At 28.2% G+C, this 24302-nt stretch overlaps 1 protein-coding gene across 1 annotated transcript in view; it reads right to left on the reverse strand.

Annotated features, from left to right (window-relative positions):
• LOC129962096 (BMP and activin membrane-bound inhibitor homolog) overlaps positions 1-24302 on the reverse strand; it is a 64469-nt gene that overhangs the window by 21330 nt on the left and 18837 nt on the right. The window lies entirely within an intron of this gene.

Raw genomic sequence — 24302 nt, forward strand, 5'->3', positions numbered from 1 at the left:
TAAGAATTTTGAAATTTTATTTAATTTTTATAAAGCTAAAAACTAATCGAAATTTTAACATTTTTTTTCAATAACTTCGGGGCATGTCAATGCACATAATGAAAATTTACCTCAATTTAAACTTTAAAACCTCAGCTTTTGAAGAATATTTTATTACAGTGTGATTTTTTCTAAAATTTGCTAAATTAATACTAAACGCAATTTTTAGCAATCATTATTTCATCAAAATATTTTTGTTCCTCTAAATATCAAAATAAAAAAGAAAATTGTTTTTTCTTTGTCCGTAGCAGAATATTCACTTTCGCTTTTATTAACATGATATTATTTTTAGTTGGGCATTCATTTTGTCAAATGTGACAGATGTAAAAATCATTACACACAGAATGCTACGGCTGACGCAATCAAGCTAAACGAAAACAGGATAAACGAATTAAACCTATTATCACACTATGGTTTTCTTTTCCCTTTTCTATTTATGCATTATAATTTTTGGATATATTAATCAAGTGCGTATATTGAATTATTCAAATAAATTAGAATTTCCAAATAATACCGAATACTTTATGTAAAACTGATATCATGATCTCTAAAATCAACTAATTTAACGAGACATAGAAACACTTCAAGGTTCTCCTCTAATCTTATTCTGTAATATCAGTTTTTTTTTTCACTTATTAACAAGAAATTTTATAAATACATCAATATCAGTTTGAATACATATAAAACAACTAATTTACGTATTAAATTCAATTTTGGGATATATAAATCAAATAAACTTGTCTACTGATTGAATATTTAAATAAAATAATATAATTTATGTGAAAAATTAATAAATAAACAGGTTTTAATTTTCTTTCTAATTGTATTCCAGAATGTCAGTGTTGAGCATGTTCATTTACATAGGAAAAATCGAGAAAATATTTCAATATTTATCGGAGTTTCAGATAAAAACGTAGATAACTTTTATTTTGATGGGCTGATGGTTATTTAGCAAACAGTGTTTGTAGTAGACCATTCAAACTGATAAAAAGTCAAGAGCAATTGATATTTGTGTGGATTGCCTCTTCAATTGTGATTAATATAAACAGATAAAAGCGATAAAATTTCGATAAGATCTTGTGTTTGGCTTTGTGTTTGTAACAGGCTGCTGTTACAGCCTTTATGTAGTGATATTTCGGTTTCATTACATAGTTGTAAGATACGTTTTGAGCTCATATATTTTCCCCATCCCGCTTTGTAGAATTCCCGTATATCTTTTATAACAAAAGTTTAATTTACGAGAAGTTTTCTCGCATGACTTTTACAATATTATATATATATATATATATATATATATATATATATATATATATTATGATATCTTTTAATCTTAAATCTTAATCAATTTCCTAATATTTTGCTTAATTTAATCCATATTAACTTCCTTTTAACATGTTTTCCTGATTCAATTCCCACTTTTTTATTTAATTAATTCAGCACGCGCTCTGTAAAACTGCTGAATTTAGCAGGTTCCCATGCTCTGAGCGAAGGAATAAAAATCCTTAAGGCTTATAAAATTATTTTAAATATACCTAAATTCCCCTTTCCTAAATCGACACGTGTCAAAAAACCCTATCAAAATGTCATAGTAAAACCACCGAAGGGGAAAATGTTGGCCTCTTCTGCTCTTGTGTAGTGATCTAAACTAACTATAGTGACACAATGTTTACCGCTTTTTATTCGTACAAATTATGACTTTTAGCATGGAATAAATAGAAGTCTAAAAATTCCAAGAATTTCTTCCTTCTTCTCGGCCTCGCATCTGTTATAATATATTTACATATTTGTATAAATTAATAATTTTTATTGAAAGAAAGTATAAATCATTTGAACACATAAATTTTGAATGCTAAGAGTTAGGAACTCTTTTAAAGTAAAAATATTTGATAATGTGCTAAAAAAAGGACAGTATTTTAAGAAAAATATTTTTAATATTTTTAAAATACTATAAACTACGAATTATCCATGAGATTGGATCAATCGACAATCACGGAGAAGCGAATTTTGCGGTTAATTCGCAAAATGATTGAAAAAAAAAAAAAACACAGATCAACTAGTAGAAAATACGCTGGAAGAACTTTTTTATTACAGCATGCGTCCAAAACAGACAGTTATGTCTATGAAAATAGAAGATTTCTGCACTCAGAAACTTGAAGATTTAATTTTTTTTATCACTTCTACCGTCCCTAAGAATGTTTCCCCAAACCTTTCTCCCATTCTCTCTAATAAAGGTGTTATACCAGAGAATACCTTTAACAAAAAATTGGAATAATAAACCATTTAATTGCTAGTAATTTTCAAGGGAGTCTTCAGAATCTTGCTTATAAAGAATTTAGAATTAAAACTTAAAATTAATTTTAAACAAAATTACTAAAATTTTGATTGCATTTTAAATATTCAAATTGAAAGTTAACAAAGACTATTGACTTATGGGTTTTGAAATTGCAATGAAAAATGTTCTTGATTCTAAATGGTATGTCATTTTAATTTGAATATGTTCAAGTATACGGTTAATTGTAAATCTATTCATGGGGAAAAATTGCAAGAAAACATTGAAAAAAAAAATCTTCAGACCCTTAAAAACAATATTTTATCTACGTTTGCCTATTTGATAGACCGGCCCTGAAAATGATTTAATTCTCGGTCACATCAAAGCACAAATTTAAGTCTAAATCAACCTAAAGATGCAGCAACAAAACTGTAGCCCAATACGAATTCACTGTTTCCTTCAATCAGCCTGTCCCTGAAGGCTTTTAGAACAAAACTACACAGACCGGACGTGAAATCTCGTCAACACGTGTAATCATAACAAACACAGTTGCTAAAATAATTTCCTTTTTCGTAGAACTAAATAAGTATTCAGAAAAACAGGTTTCAAATCCAGAATGCTCTGAGGTAGGGTACTAGGGACGGGAAGTGTATTTGTGTGCGAATAACAAAAGTCTAAACTATAATTTTCTACTCCCTGAATGACATAGTAGGAGAAAGAAAAGTTGGCATTGTAGAAGAAAAGGGAAACAGTCTAACCGCTGCAAAATTGCCGGGTTGCTAATAACACAGTTGACCGCAAAAAGCCAAATCGAAGAACAAATCGCCAATGTTTCGATGATATTTCTTACTAGAAGATTTCATTGTTGTTATTCTGCATTTTTTCTTTATAATTTAATGTAATTTATTCTTTTAAAATTGTGTTAAAATTGTAGATTTAGTTGTTTCTAATTTTTCCCTTACTATATGTAAATTTTGTATTACATTTTTAATTGATAATGTTTGAAGTTATAAAATACGATGAGTATGAAAGTGCCTGATGTACCTATCTGATTTGTGCTGTAGCAACAGTCGGCTTTCTCCCGACTGTTTGTAATCTACCCGAAAATCCGTTTGGGATTGGTTGGGTTTCTCTACCTTGGATTTCATTGTTGTACGCATTTAATTATTCGTATTCTTTGAGATATTTTATTAAGGAACGCAACTGTCCGTAAAAAATTTCAATCCTTTAATGAAAGAAATAAAAAATAGTAATTTCCTGTTTCAACATTAACTTACTCAATTCATTTTTACTTCTTTATATTTGTTTCTACAAGGAATCAGGACTTAATTCTTCGTTAAGATAGTTATCATAATCAAGATAAGCAATGTTATTTTTAATTTATTTTTGTAACATTATTTTACAGTACCAAACTTCACTCAGCAGTTTTTTTTTTTTTGGTAAAATCGTATTTTTCGAAGAAAATATTTGGCTACGAATCACCTACTGATTGCATAGGAATATTTTTCAATCTTACCTGCATATAAACTGGTCATTTGAATTTTAAAAAAAAATCATGAAAACATTTAGTTTAATATGCTATTCGAATTGGTTAACACAATAATTACATTGTTGCAACTGGATGTGAGTCGAACGTCTTCGTATTCAGATAATGTCATGTTGCGCCATCTCACAAAGACAGCAATGTAAAGATCACAAAAATTTACGAGATGACGCTATATGACGTTGTCAACATGAGAGCAGGTGGAAGAAGGCTCTAATAATTAGTTATAAAAAAATGTTTTTTTTTTTTTGTTTGTGTGTAAAATCGCGTTTTATCAGGAAAAACACTTATATTAACTTAAACAGCAAAACCTTATTTAAATATACAATTTGATCCAAATCGTTACAGCCGTGTCCAAGATACACAAAATAAATTGATATATATATATACAAGAATTGTTCGTTTAAGGTTACAAGAAAACTCTTAAATATATTTGACCTTGATAATACGTATTTCTTGAAAATCTTAGAACTAATTTTTTTTTTTCAAAATAAGTGAGATTTTTATTTAAATCTTCAAAGACAACTTGGGAGGAATCCTTGTGTACCCTGCTTATCGAGAATAAATTGGTACTATCGTAATAAACTCAGCCGTTATATAAATGAATACAGAAGTTGACAGAGTAGATAAATGTTAAAAATAAATTACATAACTAATAATGCATAAAAAATGGAAAAAAGCTTCAACGATTAATGGAATGCTTAATGATATGCAATTAAGGTATGAAATAATAGTAATGAAGTAGTTGACATAGTGAAGTAGTGACAGAAATATCACATTTATGGTATACAAAAAATACATAAAGATGATAAAAAATTATCTAAAGATTCGACCACGATATTTAAATGAATCTAGGGGATTTTCTCGGCATTTAAATAAATCTAGTGGATGATCTAGTATCATCTTGTAACCGAAAAAAAAATTTTGGAGTTGTGTTAGCTCATCGATCTGGAGACAAAAAAAATGATATTAAAGTTGCAGATCCGTAAAGATTAATATTAAAATTTTTTCAACAAAATCTGTATACTTGAATGGGAAACCTATCGAGACCAAAAAAAATTGATATTAAAGTTGCAGATCCGTAAAGATTAATATTAAAATTTTTTCAACAAAATCTATATACTTGAATGGGAAACCTATCGGGACAAAAAAAATTGATATTAAAGTTGCAGATCCGTAAAGATTTTTTTCAATAAAATCTGTATACTTGAATGGGACATTATCCGACAGCAAGTGAACAAGATGACTGATAACAATCAAAGAACCAGATTGATGAATTTAGTTTACGAATTTTATGTTCAAATTGTTGATCTATATCAAATTTCACCCCAATTATAATACTTTTAGCTATTTCTTATTCACACACGCGTTATGATTCATTTTAATGAAAATATGAAATACTACATTCAATTTTACGAACGCTATCATATAATGAAATGAAATAAGTTTCAAAATGAACCGAGTATTAATATAGTAAAATTAAAGCGGCAGGGTGTGTAACATTTTATTGGTAAGTAATTGATACATAATAATTTATTTGATACTGCTCTAAAATTATAGAAATTGATAAAAAAATTTAACAAATGGGGTAAATGTCAAAATGGGCCATTTGTATCACATATTTCATTGTCCGAATCTTTGTTTTTATCTTTGACGAACAGTAAACAGTGATATATTTTTATGCTACCTCAATTAATTAAAAATTTGGTGGCTTACATACAATCCACAATTTCAAGTCTTTGATAGCATCATTAATTGATGCCTTATTTGTTTTAATGTTACAATATAAAATTTTACTGAAGTCACAGCAATTATAGAATTAGAATTTATTTACCTTATATTTAAAAAGGGCAAATATATAAATTGAGTTTTTCTAGTACCTTTTGTATTCTTGAGAAGAGTAATTTTACGGGAAGTAAGGTTTTATACTTGTTAGTAAATATTTATTTATTTTTCATCATGAAGTACACAGTAGAACTTGGCTAATTTGAACAATTCAATTCGAATTCGTAAATAAATCTCAGTTGTTTTCATAAATTAATCGTGGATTTTTTTTCTCGAGCTCCTGGAATTTCTTATTTATACAGTGTTAAAATGTTGCATGTAATTCAAATTTAATATGGTTAATATGATTTCAAAACTCAAAGTGATAAAAAAAAATTCACTTCATTTCTTTTATTTTTTTAAAGCTCCAATTTTTTGAAATGCTTCTCCTAATTAAATCCAGCGCCTTTTATTTTACGAGGCAATCTCTTTAATAATAAATAAATAAATATAACCTCTTCAATTTTTTTTTAATAAGTTTGATTGGTATGAATTGTGCTGCTTATTATGAAGTTTTACGATACAAATATTGGATTCAAAGAATGCATGCTTTTTATTTCTTACTACTTTTTACTCATTTCTTTAAACTTTTATTTATTAAATTGTTCAATTTTTATAAAAAAAAATATTTATTATTACTCTATTTATCACAGTCTGCTGTCTTTTTATTTATTTATTATGAATTATTCATAAAATTTCACAAATATTAAAAATAAATCCTTGCTTTAAAAATGTTTATTTTTATTCCGAATTGTAGGTAAGTTTTTTTTAATAGTTTGTTTAAGTTAGTCCTAATTTATTTTTTACAAATGAATTGGACTGAGTAATTGGACCAGTTTCACTGAATTTATTTATTTATAAACTAAAATCGGTACAATTCTAGGGCATTTTTTCTAGCAGAAACAAACAGGAATGCTCTATCTTATCCAAGTCGATTAATAAATCGATCAATAAAAAAATACTTTGGAAAAAAACATTCGATTCTTGCCAAATGTGGCGGCCGGGCTCTGAGCTGAGAAAGCTACAATTATAGACAAGGTCACGTGATGAGTTGTCGATGCGGAGAATCGGCACGAATCATTATCTGTGGTAAAAGTACGAATTAGAAGCCATTCCGATACTCATGCGGGTCTCTGCACCTTTGACCTTCGCCGATCAGGCCTCCATTTCTCTCAGACAATTGCTCTAAACCAATTTCGAATTTTTTTTAATGCTACGATCAGCAGTTGTAAAACTAAGGTAGCCAGCTGCAAAATTTAACAAACAATGTTTCATGCAGATTATTTGAAATACACTTTGGTTTGTATTCTTATAAACAGTTAAAAATGAAATTATATGTGATTGATGAAAAATATTTTTCTTACAACCATAAAAGGAATAAACAATAATTGGAAATAATGCTTAATAAGAACGATGCAACAACTAGTTAAAAGAAATCATTTTACGTTTAGAGCATTGTGCAAAGTGACGAATATGAGCTAATCTGTTATGAATGAATGTGAAAGTGAATATAAAGTCATGAAATCATACATTTTGTATTTTCTTCTGATAGTGACAACAGGAGAAAGTTTTCTACAGAGAGTAACAACAGGAAATACTATAAACATATGTATACCAGAATTTGACGAATTGCTTTTTTATAGACCTACTTGAGAGCAATTTTTTTAAAATTAGTCCTGTTTGAGAATTTAATAATTCAACTACGGGGATGGTTTTTCAACATTTTTTCGAACTCTCTAATAAATATATCTGCGTATTATTAATCGAATGCAACTGACAAATAATAGTTAAGAAAGAGCCTATTAGTGTTCAATCCTTGGAGATATTTTTTCAACTATTAATAGTTGGAATGTGGTTTATCTCAACTTACAATAAAGATGAATATGTATGTATGTATGTATGTGTGCTTGTGTATTGGCGCTCTACAAGCCAGTTCATTTGAACTAGAACTCTAGTTGAAAATGAAATAAATATTTTTGATTTAATTATGCTTAAAGACGCTCATAGTCCAATATGTACAACCAATTCCAAAATGGACAGTTGAAGCATTTTCCCCCAACTTTATAGATTACTTGAAATATTTTAAAAGAAGCATCGCATCGTCAAATGTGGACCTGACAAACAATAAATCACAAAAATAAACACCACACAACAGACAAGCATGTTTTAAAGATAGATCATTTACAAAGATATAGCTTTTAATTAAGATCATTTATCAAATTCATTAAAAATGTCCATGCGACCCACATTCGTTTACCTACTCTTATATTTATACATATAACAGAATATTCTTCAACAAATATATTTTGACACAAATCTAAAATGTTGATAAACAAAATTTAAAATACTCCATACATTTTAAGAGCGTTACAAAGACAATAGATTTTGTATTGTTAAATAACTGTGGTATTAAAAATAACGCTTATGACTGAAGTATTTCCAGAGAGGAATTAAATCTGAAATAAAAATGAGATTTAAAACAAAATTATCTTGCTTCAGAAAATCTATTTTCGATAGAACTTGCTGCACTTAGAATGAATATTGAACTATTGCGGGGGGAAAACATAGAGGGAATAAAATGTTTTCAATGCTTTTTTTATGTATACATTCCATATTTTTTAGCTGCAAAGAAACCGATCTATCAACGCTTTAATCCTTTTTATCAAAATTACATCTCGCTTTGCTCTTCCATCAACGCTATCACTATTTCTGAGAATGTTGTGATCACATTTCGGTGCATGGACATTGGAGAGTATATTAACCCTACCAGTGGATTTCGACACTTGTCAAATTATTACAAATTTTAGGATCCTTAATTGGTTATTTGATCACGAGAAAAATATCAATGCTTCTAACATCGGTGATAGATAAACATTTAATTAAAATGATTTACCTAAATTTTTACTTCAATGAAGCTACATATCACAGAAAATGCACTGAAAATACAATACGAGAGAGAAGTGGAAAAAATATGTCCACATGTTTATTCCTATTTTTTTGAAGGTTATTATTTAAATAACCTTCAAAATACAATAGACTCCCGTATATCTGGTTCGTGACTATCCGGCTTCTGTACTATCTGGTCTATTTTCTTTTTATCATAATTAAATAAGGAAGGCAAGGTGTTGCAGAAGCAGTCATCTATTAAATACTTTTTCAAAAACTAAAAACAATTTTTGACTCTTATCTTAAGGTTACCTTTTCATATCTGTGTAATCATTTATCAGTGAAGAATAAATTAAATTTGAGTAAATTTTCTTAAGAACTAGGCCCACGATTTACTTTGACGTTTTGTTTGTTTCAAGCGTTTAAGTTAGGCATTACAGAATTTGTGTTAAAATGTGAACAGTTTATAGCCTTTAACTTGTTTTTTCTCTAATAAATTCTTGGAACGTGCACTGAAGTATATAAACATATATAAACTACCAGTACAGTCTTCTGTTTTTTGATACGTTACTGGCAACTGCTTTTATGATTCACTGGGCCGCGTTTCTATTTTACAAGGCTTAAAGTAAATGCTTTAGTACCCAGTAAGAAGTAAAAAATACGTATTGCGTAACATCTTTGGTATAAAAACATTGTTTTCTGGTATTGGTAGGCAAAGAAGTGAATTCCTAGAACTCTGGCCTATCCAGCTTTTTTATTATCCGGTCTACTCTTCCGCCACATTAGGCTTGATACTAGGGAGTGTACTGTAGATATTTGTTAGTGTAAGCTAGATTGAATAGACAGAATAAGCATTGAAAATTTGGAATTGTGTATTGATGCTTAAATCTGGGATAGCTTCCTAATTTATGAAATTGAATTCATTTTGTGTCCATTTACGTTCATATATCCTCTTAATTTCTTCTAAGCCAAGATAATAAAATTTTAGGATACTTACAAGCAATTTAAATTGATGGAAATTCGATTGTTTGAAAACGAGAAAACAAACTCATATACGCAAAAGTTACGTAAATTAAATTAAGCAGGTAATTACAAAGCCAAAGTTGAAGGTCGGAAAAAATACAAATAAATAATTGATTTTCATTAATATAACTACAGAGTTAAAACGATCCTTATTATGTAAATCTATCAGAAAATACCCTGAATATCTAATTTTGCCTTTTTTCTAGAGAGTTAAAGCTGGTGTACAGTTTAACCCTTCTTTGCACGATGATGGAAATTTCCATCGTAACATTCAGTGAAAAAAAATTTGTACTCAAAACAGGTGTACTGTAAATTGATTGTTGCTGACAATTTTTTTCACTACTATTGCGTAGCTGTCAAAAAAATGTCAAATCTGACAATCTTTATAACGTGCTTGAACTTATCAATCCGCTGTTTGTTGTGGTTGAAAAAAACGTGCGATTTCTTGAATATTTTTTATGACTAATCTGAGATTTTTTTGTTAATAAAAGCGATAATGAGTGGAGAAATTTCGAAGAGAGGAACATTGAAGATTTTGTATTGATCTTAGCATGTAAATTTGCATGAGAATGGATATTTCCATTATAGTGTTTTTTTAATTATATTATATTATATATTTATACTAGGATTTTTTAAAACATTTTTCATTTAATCTAGAGTATGAATTATATTACCTTGATTTATTTCAGAAAAAAAAAAGAAAAAATCATGCAAAGAAGGGTTAAAAGCATTTAAATTCCTTTTCTAAGGTCAGTGCTAACTATATATATATATATATATATATATATATATATTTCGTTTTACCCACATCCAATTATTCTTAATTCAACTGGCATCTTAATTTTTTAAATTGAATTATGAAATTCCTTTTTCTACGGCTGCTTCATCGTAGATTTAAAAGTTTATTAACCTCCTAGGTTAAGCAGTTTTCAATCAAACTTCAAAGTTCAAAACATTCAAAAGTTTGCAAGCAGTTTTTTCATGAAAGATAATTGTAATTAGGAATTATCATATTTTCTACCATGTTTCAAACAAAATCCTTTGCATTGCAGTAGCTGTATAAAAGATTTCTAATTATACTTAACAGTCCAAGTTATTTGAAATCGTGATTAAAAGCTCCAATCTGGTCGTGACATTCCAAAAGCCCTTGGAGCCCGGAGGTAGCCTTGAGATGGTGGACTGGTTATTATTTTCCCAACCTGCATTCCACAGCACTGGACAGAAAAAGGACGATCGACGGATTAAAATAAAAGTCCGTAACGAGGCGGATGCTGCAGTAATTATGTTTCAAGTAATTTCAGTTTGAAAAAGGTAGCCGGCAGCTGACGCTTCTTTTGATAAACAATGTTTTAAGTTCATTTTAGTTCAATAAGCTTGACAGGATATCACGAATGTTGGGTTAATTATGATTAGGCCATGTTACCGTCAGTCATATTTTTGTTGTGTGGGAAACAACTTTGATGTATTCATTCGATAAATAACATTTGTTGGAACTTTTAATAGTTTTTTTAATTTCTTTTGAGTAAATTGTTGCTTTATATTATTATGCTTTATATTATGTATTAAAGAAACAGAAATTGCCAAATGGCTTTTAAATTTGAGGTTTCGAGAAATTATTATTCATGTAATTTTTAATTATAATAATAAAGGAATATATTTATTTAAAGTAATATAAAGTAATATTTAAAGTAAATTTGTTTAAAGGATATATTTATTTAAGGAACCAGTTTTTCAGCCTCAACCACTATATCGAGTTCGTTAATTTGTATTTAATATAAAAACACATGGTGGCTAGATAAGTCATCAATAACCACTTGTTCTCCAGTACATCACATTTTACAGAGAAATCTGAAAAACACTACAACAACAGTAGCTATAAATGTGACAAAACTTACACGAGAAGAAGGAACCGTATCACACACAATAAGATTAAAATTTTTCTAATACATCCCGAAATAGCATGATTACGTGTAAGATGGATCTTTGACCTCGAACTTTCTAGACCAAATATTACAGTTTGACATTAACTACTCAGTACAAGCCTGAAAAAAGCCTATACAATCAGGTATCAATAATCACTTGTTCTCCAGTACATCACTTTTTACAGAGAAATCTGAAAAAAAAAACTACTTCATTGTAATTCTGAATGGAAAAAAACACAACAGAGAACAACAGTGGCTAAAAATGTGACAAAACTTACACGAGACGAAGTACCCGTATCACACACAATAAGATTAAAGTTTTCCTAACACATCCCTTGATAACACGATTACGTACAAATGGATCTTTGGCCTCGAACTTCGAACAAGACCAAATATTACAGTTTGATATTAACTACTCAATACAAGCCTGACAAAAAAGCCAATATAACAACTTTCGTCTGAGTTTAAAAATGAATTATCGATTTATTGGAAAATTTAGAAATGATAAGACACTACCGAATGCTTTTGACTTAATAAATATATTATTTAACACATGAATGAATAGAATTGGATTTTACCAAGATAAAATGATGCACTGAACAGGTTTCACTTTAAATGCTTGATGATGTTTCATATAAATATGTTGAATTCCTTATTTTAAAAATGAACTAAAGAATAGGAATGAACAATGACAATTTACCAGGAACCAATCTAACCAGAAAATCAAGGCCTAGATACACTGAGATAGCAATCAAGCTATCAATTTCGGGAAAAAGCAAGCAAATCAAGATATGAAATTTAAATTACTAGCGAAGGAAGGTTGAAAAATCTGACAACATTTGAAATGGCAATTCTGAAATGAAAATAATATTTGTTATCGATACTTGTTTACTCCTGCGTTCTCATTTATTAAACCTACCTGACCAGTTCCACGGAATTAGACGCAAATAAGCGGAACTCGACAAATATCAATTTATCATCATGGTTTAATTTATGGAGACGTTTATACGAGTTGGAAGTTTTCAGCTCTGTTTTGCACACGACGAAAATTCTCGTTTGAAATACCAGGATGTTCTTGGTAATTAATGGTCAATCCGACCTCTTCTCATCGCAGCTATTTCAATCATTTACAGGAGGTTGCTCAAGTGCTTTAAAAGAATGATATCAAAGAAATGATGACCTGAAATAACCGCTTCAAGATGCCTTCGTTGTCGAAAAATTCTTTTGCAGAACCGGTAAAACATTAAGGATTGTAAATTGCTCTTTGAAAAATTTGTCATTTCCTGGAAGGCTTTAAAATCATGTTTACGAGAGTGAAATTAATGAAAATTAATCGTAATAAGAGTTTTAGTAAGACAATTAAGTACAGAAAATCTTCAGTTATTCCAAGTAACTTATATTCCATTACATTCCGAGAATACAACTTATAAACCTTACGATAAATCTGAAACTATGTAAAAAACCATGGATTACAATAACTTACATTATTAGAACTATTAATTTTTCGTATTCAAAGTATAAAGAGAGAAACACTTGAAGAGTACGATTCTTGTATTTTGATGAATTTCCCCATTTTAGTCGTCTCTGAATCGGAAAAAATATGTTCAGGATTATATCTGTTTGTTTATGAGCACAATTTTCCAAACCGGAATGAACTGGAAGAATGAAATTTGTCTTGAGTTCCTTACAGGAAAATTATAAATTTCTGTTAAATGTTGTATATTTCACTGAAATTATGTCTTATTTTTTTTCTGTATGCGTATAAGCACGATAAACCAAAAATGTAGATTTAAGATTAATGAAATATGGCATACAGCTTTTTCTCCAAAATATTTCATCTAATTAAATTTTGGACCAAATATTTCAATAGGTAAAGCATCTGTCGGGCCATTCGTGTTATGTAAAATAGATAATTCATAATCGCACGATGTTAAATAAATACATTTTAGTACGTCTTGAAATCAAGAACTGTAGAAATATTCTGAATTTTAGAACTGTTGTTTAAAGGAATTGATATAAAAGATATATTCTATTCATTACATTACAAAGCTAAAAAGTAAATGTTCTATCTTATGCAAATATACGAAAAATATGATGTTAGAACCTTTTATGATTTAAAAGTAAAGCCTGAGAAACAAAATAAATAAATAAATAAAGCCAAGTACCTACAATATATATTTATTAAAATTAGAAAACAAAATGTGGTCTAATATTAAACTATTTCGCTCGAATGCTACATGTATGTATAATCAGATAGTTAAAAAAATTAAACTAAATAAATTCAAGGACGAATATATAAAAAATTTAGTTTCCTTAAGTAATGTCATAAGTATTTAAGGAAAATATTCTTGATCATTTTTCACAATTGCTAAAAGATTTTTAGCCAAAAATTTTCTGCTTATTCAGTTATACGCAAGTAATTGGAATTCTCAATTTCGTGATTTTCCTAACTTTCTTAAATCTGAAATACTTTTCTGCTTATTGCTTACATTATTATTTTTTTTAAGCATTAACACATTTATCTTGAAGCAATCCCCTCCATTTATACGAAATAAAATACTAAATACTTATTAAAAATCATCATAAAATATTACAGTCAATGATTCCATTACATTTATATAAGGCCATTCGTTTCATATTAATAAATGGCATAAAATAAAGATAATTATTTTACTTATTTTCCAAATTGCGGATCTGCATTTTTTAAAATAACCGAAAATATTCAAATCAAATCTAATTGGCTAAATGAGCATTCTTAAGAACTTATAAATAATGACATCTAACTCTCTATCTAATTAAACGATTGGATATAAAATCTTGTACAGATAAAAAATTACGTATCAATACCACATATAAATTTCATTTATGTAAGTAAAGATTTGCGGATCGACAGGCAGTCAATTTGTTCACAGTTTTGATCCTAACTTTTAGTTAACAATTTTGATGATGAAACCCTATGCCAAATTTTGCAGCATATAAGTCATGGCTATCGTGTCCCTTTACAAGCAAACGAAAAATAGAATAACTTTTGGTCATATTTTCTCCAACATTGGGTAAAGGTCTACAATTTTTTATAAAGATGAATATCTAATTTTGTTCAATTTTCTTCTCTCTCTCATTTTTAACTATCGGGTTCGCAGTCAAACACAATTCAGTTTTTTTTTTTTTTCAAACGCATGATGGTCTGACATGTGAATTGATGTTCATCAAAATCTCGAGATACTATTTTTCAACAATCTCACGATAGATTTTTTAAGCATATAAGAAATATTCTCTCCCGATGAGATTTTGTCCTCGAAAAGAAGGTACCTTTGAAATATTTTGACATCATAAACAAAGTTCGAATGTTCGATCTCGCGCTTTAATCTATAGGCTCTGTCTTGTTAAAAAAACCATAGGGATTTAAATACAGAATCCAGGCATTCGAATATCTTGCGTTATTTGAATAAAGTATGAAAATCAACCTTGCTACGTTATTTCCAATTTTTCCCCGATTAGTATATTTACAAGATTTTATCGGTAACGAGATAAGTTTCCTCCCACATAAGCAACAACAAACGATAACATAATCAATTCCCATGTGATTATTTTGGATTCGGTGTCTATCTAGGCTTATGCTTGTTCAAAATACTTTCGATTCAAAATTTATATGTTTTATCATATCGTCTGAATTTCGTAACAGTATCCTGCTTCTGTTTACCCAGAAAGTGTGAATATTATTTTCAAACTCATACACTATCGCCTACATTTTTACATCCACTTTTGATATCAGTTCCACTATGGGTGCTTTTTTTAGTTCTAAATACCGGTAACATTTTTACGTCCGCATATACAATATCTAATGCCACAATTATTAAGTAAACTTTTAGTATCAGTTACACTATTCGTTTTTTTTAAATGTTAAAGATCCGTAATATTTTTACTTTTGCACAGATAGTACTTAAAGCCACAGTTATTAAATAAGATTCTATCTTTAGTTCCACCCTTCGTATTTTTTAAATTCTAAATACCAGTAACATTTTTACTTTTGCATATACAGTACCTAACGCCATAATTTTTAAATGAGGTTATTATTGTGTTAGTTACACGGCGCGTATTTTTTATTTTATTTAAGATGTGTATTCCCAAAATTTCACGCAAGTTTCACGATATGAGTTTTTTAATCATCCTCATATACAGTATCCAACATTGACAATTATTGAATAATGTTCCAAAACCAGTGCCAGTAGGCGTATTTCTTTTTGACTTTTAAATGCCAATAACGTTGGAAATTTTGAAATCGAAGCTTGATACCTTTTACACATGAATGCTTCTTTCAATTTTTAAATATTACTAGATTTCATTTAATTTTTTACATGTACAAATAAAAAGTACTGTAATCGTGATAAAATTTTTGCTTCACGAGCCTGATGAATTTCCACATGTCATATCTCAGAGTCAAAAAAGCTGAATGAATATTTATCGATTTCTGCCTGCCAATGTAAAACTTCGCAAATACAACAAAACCAAGTGATTAAAATTTTATATATGGTAATTACAATAAACTATTGGATTGAAATGAAATTACAATCTGTATTTCTATGAAATTGGGCATTTCTATTTGGGCACAATCTACAGATTGAAATTTATACACTTGCTCATTCTCGCGCATGTGAATACAGTAATTGAAAAACTTCATTATAAAAATTTTGCTACAGTATTTTGTTAGTAAAATTGTACATCTCTTCAAATTATTTTGAATTAAATCTAGCCAAAAAAAAAATTAATTGAATGTCGATCTGTCTACTCGAGCACACTTGTTCGCGATAACTGATAGAAATAAAATACATAAAGGATTTTAATTTATAATTTTTACTCCAAAATTACAAATTTATATCAAATTTTAAGCTTAGGTGGTTCTCGAGAAGAAGCTGAAATTGCATTGTTTTCTTTTCGCTATATTAAGTTAAGTACAAAACATGTATTGTTTAAATTTACTAGAAAGTTGACGAGTGAAACATTCCGCTGGCACTTTCTCATAAACCAAATATGCAGAAGAAAAATATTGTTAAAAATTTAGTCAAGAGAGTTGAATAAAGTCTGTTCTTTATGCCAAGTCCGATTAACACGCATATCGCGAGTAATAAAGATAATACCTTGATAGAAATCATTACTTTCGATTCCATTGAAGAATTGTAACCGATTCGTAATAAGGAACACACTAATTTAAAGAAAAAAGATAACTTAAATAAATGAAATGAGTTATGTGGACTTAACTGTAAAATAATGGATTTGCACGAATTTTGGAGCAGATCTATCAATGAAATTTTCTGAATATTACTTTATTCTGCAAAACTATAGGAAACGTTTTATATATAAACGTTTAGAACGTTTGTATATAAAACGTTTCTAGAATAGGCATTGATATTTACAGTGAAAGAAAATTTTGTATATATATTTTTTAATAAATCGTGTATTTCCTAGCACGCGATCGTTGAATTTCAAGAAAAATATCATTTATAATTTTAGTTATTGCTTTTTTTTTAACACTTTTTATGCAGTGGACATCAAAATAAATTGTTATGGATAAAATTGAAAGCATTTTTTAAAGATAATAGTAAACAAGTATTAAGTCAATTAACTTATAGTATTTCGATAATCAACTTAATATAAGTTTCATTGTAGTTTTAAATGCTATAACTAAAAATATCACAACTACTAAAGTCAGAAATTCACAAAAATAATTCGACCATAGAAAAAGATTTCTTTGCAAACTTTAGTACAATTTCAGATAATAGAAAGTATTTGATACCATAGTTCCTTAGCAAAATTAAATTTAGACTTTGCAAGGTAATATATAAAAAGTCAGATGATCGGATTTTTTGATTTTTTTTAAACTTATATCTTTAAAAATATATTTCCGAAATATGCTATTTCACGAAGAATCTGTTATAACTAACTATTATCTATATTTATAAAGATATCGAAATTAATGCAGACTTTTGAGAATTTTGATAATTGCGCACAATCGTAGGTAGGTAACAATTAAATACGATAGTAGATATATTGTAATTTTCTCTCTGAAAGAATTGACTAGCACAAACATAGAAAGTAAGAAAACAGTGTTTTCTTGCCTAAATAAATTTATTACTAAAATAAAAAGAGTTCGAAAACTATATATAATTAAATAAAATGCTTGTTCTCTGTTAAATATAATGCTCTCTTTAAATATAATGTTAAATATAATGCTCTAATGCTCTGTTAAACATAATAATTTCTGCAAAAGTTGTTAAACTTATTCAACATTTAAATCATATGTTATATAAGTATAATAAAGACGTGATTATTAGTAATCTTAAGCTAGAAATTATTGAAAGAAATATTATTAAATCATAATATTTCCTTCACATTATTATCATCTTATTGAAAGAGTTTTAAAATTGTATACTTCTTTGCAATAGTTATTCTTTTTATAATTTTGTAATTAATCTAATTTTTAAAACTACTTAATTTATAATTCTGATATTCAAAAAAAATATTTGCATTTTAGTTTTTAAAAAATGTAATGCATGAATAAGGTTTTATTTTGTTTTTTTACTTGTTATTATTATTTTGATGAAAATAAAAGACATACACTGAAATATTTCCACCATATATTCTAAAATTATACTTTATAATATACCAAAAACATAACAGAGTTTTTTGCAACTTTCTTTTAATGCAATCAGCGAAATTTATTCTATAAAAAATACCACACTATACTGAATTTATAACATAAAATTATAAAGCTAATATTAAAATTGAAAATTGTATAAGTGTACTTTAAGTTGTATTGAAAAAAAAAATCTCAAAAATTAATAGCTTGTTAAACATAATAATTTCTGCAAAAGTTGTTAAACTTATTCAACATTTAAATCATATGTTATATAAGTATAATAAAGACGTGATTATTAGTAATCTTAAGCTAGAAATTATTGAAAGAAATATTATTAAATCATAATATTTCCTTCACATTATTATCATCTTATAAAAGAGTAAGTCACACAATTGTGCAAAATTCCACTGAGATTTTATTCATATGTTCTAAGCCAAAACCTTAAGTTACATTCTTCAAGTAGGTCTCTCTCCAAATAGGTCTAAAAATAATAATTTCCTGAAAAATTGTTGAAACGTATTCTACATTAAAATTTTATGTTAAACTAGCCGCCTTTGGCGACCAGCCGGTTCGCCAATCTTAGTGTTCGTTAAAATTTTAATAATTAAATATTTTATGCAATTCCAACTTCTTCAGCAAAATATTTTAAAACTTCAAATTTTGATAGTCATATAATTCACTCATAATATTATAAAGGCCTTCAGTCATAACGTGATATGTATCTCTCTAATTTTCTGTTACCCCTCGTAGAATTTATGCTTTAAATTAAAGTGTAAAGGATTAATCTGCAATTAATATAACAATATTTTTTACTGAAACAAAGCATTTTTTTAATAATATGATTACTGATAATAGAGTCACTGAGCGTTTAAACTTTATGGGCACTAAAGAATATCTTTCTTAATTTATGTAATATCTCAAGCATTTGTCAACAAAATTTTCTCAGATTCATCATGAATGGATCGATTCATTAACAATGTTTCATTTTAAATGCATCAAACACTCAGAAAATAAAATGAATCGTTTAAAATAATCTATCGAAAACAGGTTTAAAAAAACTACTTAAAAAACGATGTACTTAAAACTATAAGCATATATAAAAATATATATATAACTAACATAAATACAATTTAATTACAAAAGCATGCAACTAACCTAAAAATAATTTAAATCATTGAAAACAGGTTAAAAAAAACTACTTAAAAAACGACGTACTTAAAACTATAAGCATATATAAAAAATATATATATAACTAACATAAATACAATTTAATTACAAAAGCATGCAACTAACCTAAAAATAATTTAAATCATTGTAAACAGGTTAAAAAAAACTACTTAAAAAACGACGTACTTAAAACTATAAGCATATACAAAAAATATATAACATAAATACAATTTACTTACAAAAGCATACAACTAACCTAAAAGTAATTTAAATCGTCCGTTGATAATGGTTGCCATGCCAACGATCAGAACACAGTGCGCATGCGTGAATTTTCTTCGCCTTTTACGTAACGCAAATGCGTGAATTTTTCTACGCCAGTTGGGGTAACGCTATGAAGATTAGACATTTTTAATTTCCTTTATTCTGTGCTATTTTAATTCAAAAGTACTTCAGAATGAATCTGAAACATGGATTAATTAACAATGTTTAATTTTAAATGCATAAAATATTAAGAAAATAAACAGAATCGTTTGAAATAATCCGCCGAAAAATCTTAACCCTGGCCTCATTACTGTTGGGAGAAAAAAAGAACTAAAGCCTAAATCATTTGGCGTTGGGGAAAATTGAAGATTTTTTGGCGGAAAAGTTGGCGGTGGGAAAATGGAAGATTTTTTTGGCGGGAAAGTTAGTTTTTAATTAATAATTGACTACCCCTAACATTTAGGGGGATGAAAAATAGATGTTGGCCGATTCTCATAGATACCGGATAAGCACAAAAAATTTCATCAAAATCGGTCAAGCCGTTTCGGAGGAGTATGGCAACGAAAACTGTGACACGAGAATTTTATATATTAGATATGCTAAAGATGTGATTATTGGTAATTTTTAGCTTGAAATTATTGAAGGAATATTATAAAAAATTTTCTTTCACATTGTTATTATCTTATTCAAAGATTAAGTCCCACAAATGGGTTAAATACCGCTGAGATTTTGTTCGTATGTTCCAAGCCAAAAACTTTTAAGTTGCATTCTTCAAATAGGTCTCTCTCTCTCTCTTTTTACCGTCAATTCATGGCTTACTTTGTTTTTCATTCGCAAGCATTTTACCCTGCTCAGGAATTTGAAATTATGACTAATTTTAAATCAACCCTTTGGCTCCAGAGACGGACAGTTGAAAATAATTATAAAAAAGAGCTATCTCATTCCGTTCCAGCGATGAAACAAACAAGAAATGACGTCACATTGTCATGACAACTCAGTGGGGACGCGTCGGACGGATGCCAAATATGCTATTTAAAAGTAGCTTTTCCAAGAAGACGAACTGGGTGGCGGCTACGGCTTCTTCGATGTGTTAATGCGTGTAAGACCCTTGTTTTTCCGGGGGGTATACTTCTAGAATTCTCGGCATAAGCGAATGGCTATGAGACTCATCCTCCAAATACGCTCGGCTCTCTTAATTCAAGACACGTTAATTTCAGCTGCGGATATATCTCAGCTGTTGTTTACAAGCGAGTGTTTACGGAAAAGGCGTTTGAAAGTAAAATTATGAAACTTGTTTCTAACAGGTTTGCTCTCAGCAAGATTCAAATTTGATTTCAATCTAGTAATGTGCTTAGTTTTAGAAATGAAACAAAGCCCCACCCTCAGTGATGGATTGAAATCCCAACAAAACTGATTTAAGAATTAATTATCTAAAGAAGAAGATATATATATCCTGAAAACAGAAATAATTAGTACAGTCGCAATATTCCAGTTTCAGTTATTTTTTTGTAATTCTGTCATTTTTTTTTTTTTTTTTTTCTAATTGCTAAAATTCTGCATTAAGTCTTTTTGCACCTACCTAAAATCAATGAATTTTGAAGTTGACCATTTCATGAAATAATTTTAAAAGTTTTGAGTATCTCGAAAAATATTTTTAAAATACCGATATATTACAAATACTACCATTATTCATTTTTTAAATTGCACTTGTTAAGATTTAAAAATACCAATAACAGTCTTTAAACAATTATGCATTGTTTCAGGTGAAATCATTTCTGAGTCTCTTAGCTTCCAAATACTGACAAGTGCATAAATGATATTTCTTATTTAAAAAGCCAAAAAATAATTAGTACCGTCTCAATATTTCAGTTTTTGATATTTATTATTATTATTTTTCTATCATTTTATTTTCTAATTGTTAAAAATCTGCGCTAAACCTTTTTGCGTCTACTTAAAATCGATGAATTTAAAACTTGATCATCTCATGAAATAATCTAAAAGATTTTGAATGTCGCGGAAAATATTTTTAAAATCTCAATATATTACGAATAAGACCATTATTTATTTATTAAATTTCACGCTAAGATTATAAACACCAATAATATCATGTTTAAACATTTACACGTTTTGTTCTTGTGAAATCTTTTCTTGGCCTCTTAGCTTCACAATACTGACAATTGTATAAATGGTTTGTATTATTTAAAACGCCTTCTATTAACAAAAAAAAAAAAAAAAAAAAATAGGATTTAATGTGCTGATCTTCCAAATTACAATTCTTGATAATAAAGAACATTAAATACTCAATACAAATTTAAATACAAGCATGTATTTTGTACAAATAGAGACTTCTGTATTTATAAATGCTTAGAATGCAGCACTGTAATGCTCCTTTGTTTTTTCGTGGATAACTATATTAAACCTATAGTTCACTACAAATATTGACTAAATTCCGTAATATATATAATTCCTTCACTGAGCGGAAACGTAAAAATTTCATTTACATGCATTATCATACAAAATTAAAATAACTAAACAAAATTTCTCGATATTGATTTAATGAGGGACTATTAATTAATAGCACTTAATTATAAAAATACTACACTTTTGAAATACTTATGATTTCGAAATCCTCTGATGATGATGATGATGATATGATTAAAGACTTAAATCAAGGGAAATAAAAGCTCTTTTACAGTAACTGGAAATTTTTTTGAAAATAAGCAGGGAAAAAAAAAAAAAAAAAAAAAACCCTAAAGGAAAGTTTGAGGTCAAAGCTGAAGGTCATTTATCACAAAAAATTATCGGATTAGTTTTTATCGCATTATCAAAGCCCAGTCACCCTGATACAATAGACTGGAGTCATGATGAGAAAAACACGATTAAAACTCATTAGCATGACGCCTCATTCATTTATTCAGACACTGTCTGTGCTCTTCATAATGAGTTTACAGCATTTAAATATGAACTGAAATTAAATTCTCAATGAAAAATGGAATTCTTTATATTCTTTAACATGCATCCTTTAAATACAGAATGGTTAGAATATAAAAAAAGGAAAAGGAAATGCATAAAAGTCGTTAAAAAACACAGCCTATACTTTGAAGAATGTTGATGCTTCAGACTTCTAAGAATAAGGAGACATTGTTGGAATTATATTTATTTGTGAGTGAACATGATAAAGAAAGACATATGAAGTTTGGAATGAGAACTTTTCCCAAAATTAGGGCTTCCTATAAAATTTTGGACAAAATTTGTTCAATTGGATGTCTGTCAGGGTGTTTTGTCCATGTGAAAACGGTAATTTATAGCTACAAATTGGATAGCTGAATTTAAGCACACGATCTTTTCATCTAAATCATAGCTTTCAATGAAATGTCGAAACCAACAGACCAACGGGGAGAGCGTCAAAATGCGTAAGAGTATTTTCTTTATTATACGATTAAATTCCGCAAAAAAAAAAAAAAAAAAAAAAAAAAACAAGGGAAGTGTAGTAAACTCATGCCGAATGTCGGAGTAATATCATGAACATACTGCCTACGTCATTAATATAAACTTTCAGTGGAAAAAAATAGATGATTATAATTATTAAAGTTTTAAAGTTAAACTAAGAGAGCTTGTAGAATTTGAACCAAATAAAACATTTTTGTAATTAGAAGACAAAGATGAAGAAAATGTAAATCGAAACGATTTTAATTACTAATTAATAGGTACATAATGCATTTATTTTTTTAAAATATAAAGTTGGTGAATTTTGTATGGGATAATAACTGACACAACACTTTAAAAGTTTCGAGTTAAGAATATTTCATTATCTGTGATAAAATATAATTTTTCTTCACTTGTATTGCATTCATTGGTGGAACTAATATTTCATCTTAGCTTTTTTATTTTTATTTATTTATTTTTTGCACTTTTGATGATTTAGATACTAAGATTCAGCTTATTTTTTCATCTTGAGTAGATTTTAGTATAAGATATGCTTTTAATAAAAAATTTGAAACTTTGTAGTACTTATAATTAATATTTTAGCTCAAAATCAAGGTTGGTAAAATTTGTTTAAAAATAAGACATTTTTAAATACTGCGGCAAAGAAAATTAGAGAAATACGCAGTGAAATGAACAAAGGATGTCAAACTTCTAAAATCGTTACATATATATTAAAATTTGAAGTTTGAAATTATTTTACAGAGAAAACCTTATGACACATTTACATAACACATGACTTTGAAATTTCTAGCAACCATTAATCGTAGTAAACCAAATGGTCACCAAAGTCGGCTATTTGTTACTACATGTTGCAACGTTTTAGCACTTGAAAGTTTTACTTTCTTATGCATTACGAGAACCACTGAATTATAAAACGAAAACTAAATTGTATTTTCATTAAAAATTGTTCATCTATATTCTAGATTTAGCATTAGAAATGATTTTGCAATGTTTCTCATTTCTTTGAGTTCTGCTATTTTGTCATACTTCACCACTCTTTCCCCTCCTCTCTTTCATTGTTATAAATAGAAATATTTTATTTCTATTCATAGTAATAAATATATGCAGGATGTCCGTTTAATCATGCCCCAAAATCTAAGCCGTCAGATGTAGGCATACAGTTCTATTTGTTAAAGCACTCCGAATGAAATATATAATCAAATTTATGTTATTTGAGTCTATAAAAGGATTGCTGACAAACAAATAGTTTTATACAGTACTTCTCCCCCTGGTACTCATGACTATTTT

The sequence above is a fragment of the Argiope bruennichi genome, chromosome 2, assembly GCF_947563725.1.
Source record: "Argiope bruennichi chromosome 2, qqArgBrue1.1, whole genome shotgun sequence".
Lineage (NCBI taxonomy): Eukaryota > Metazoa > Arthropoda > Arachnida > Araneae > Araneidae > Argiope > Argiope bruennichi.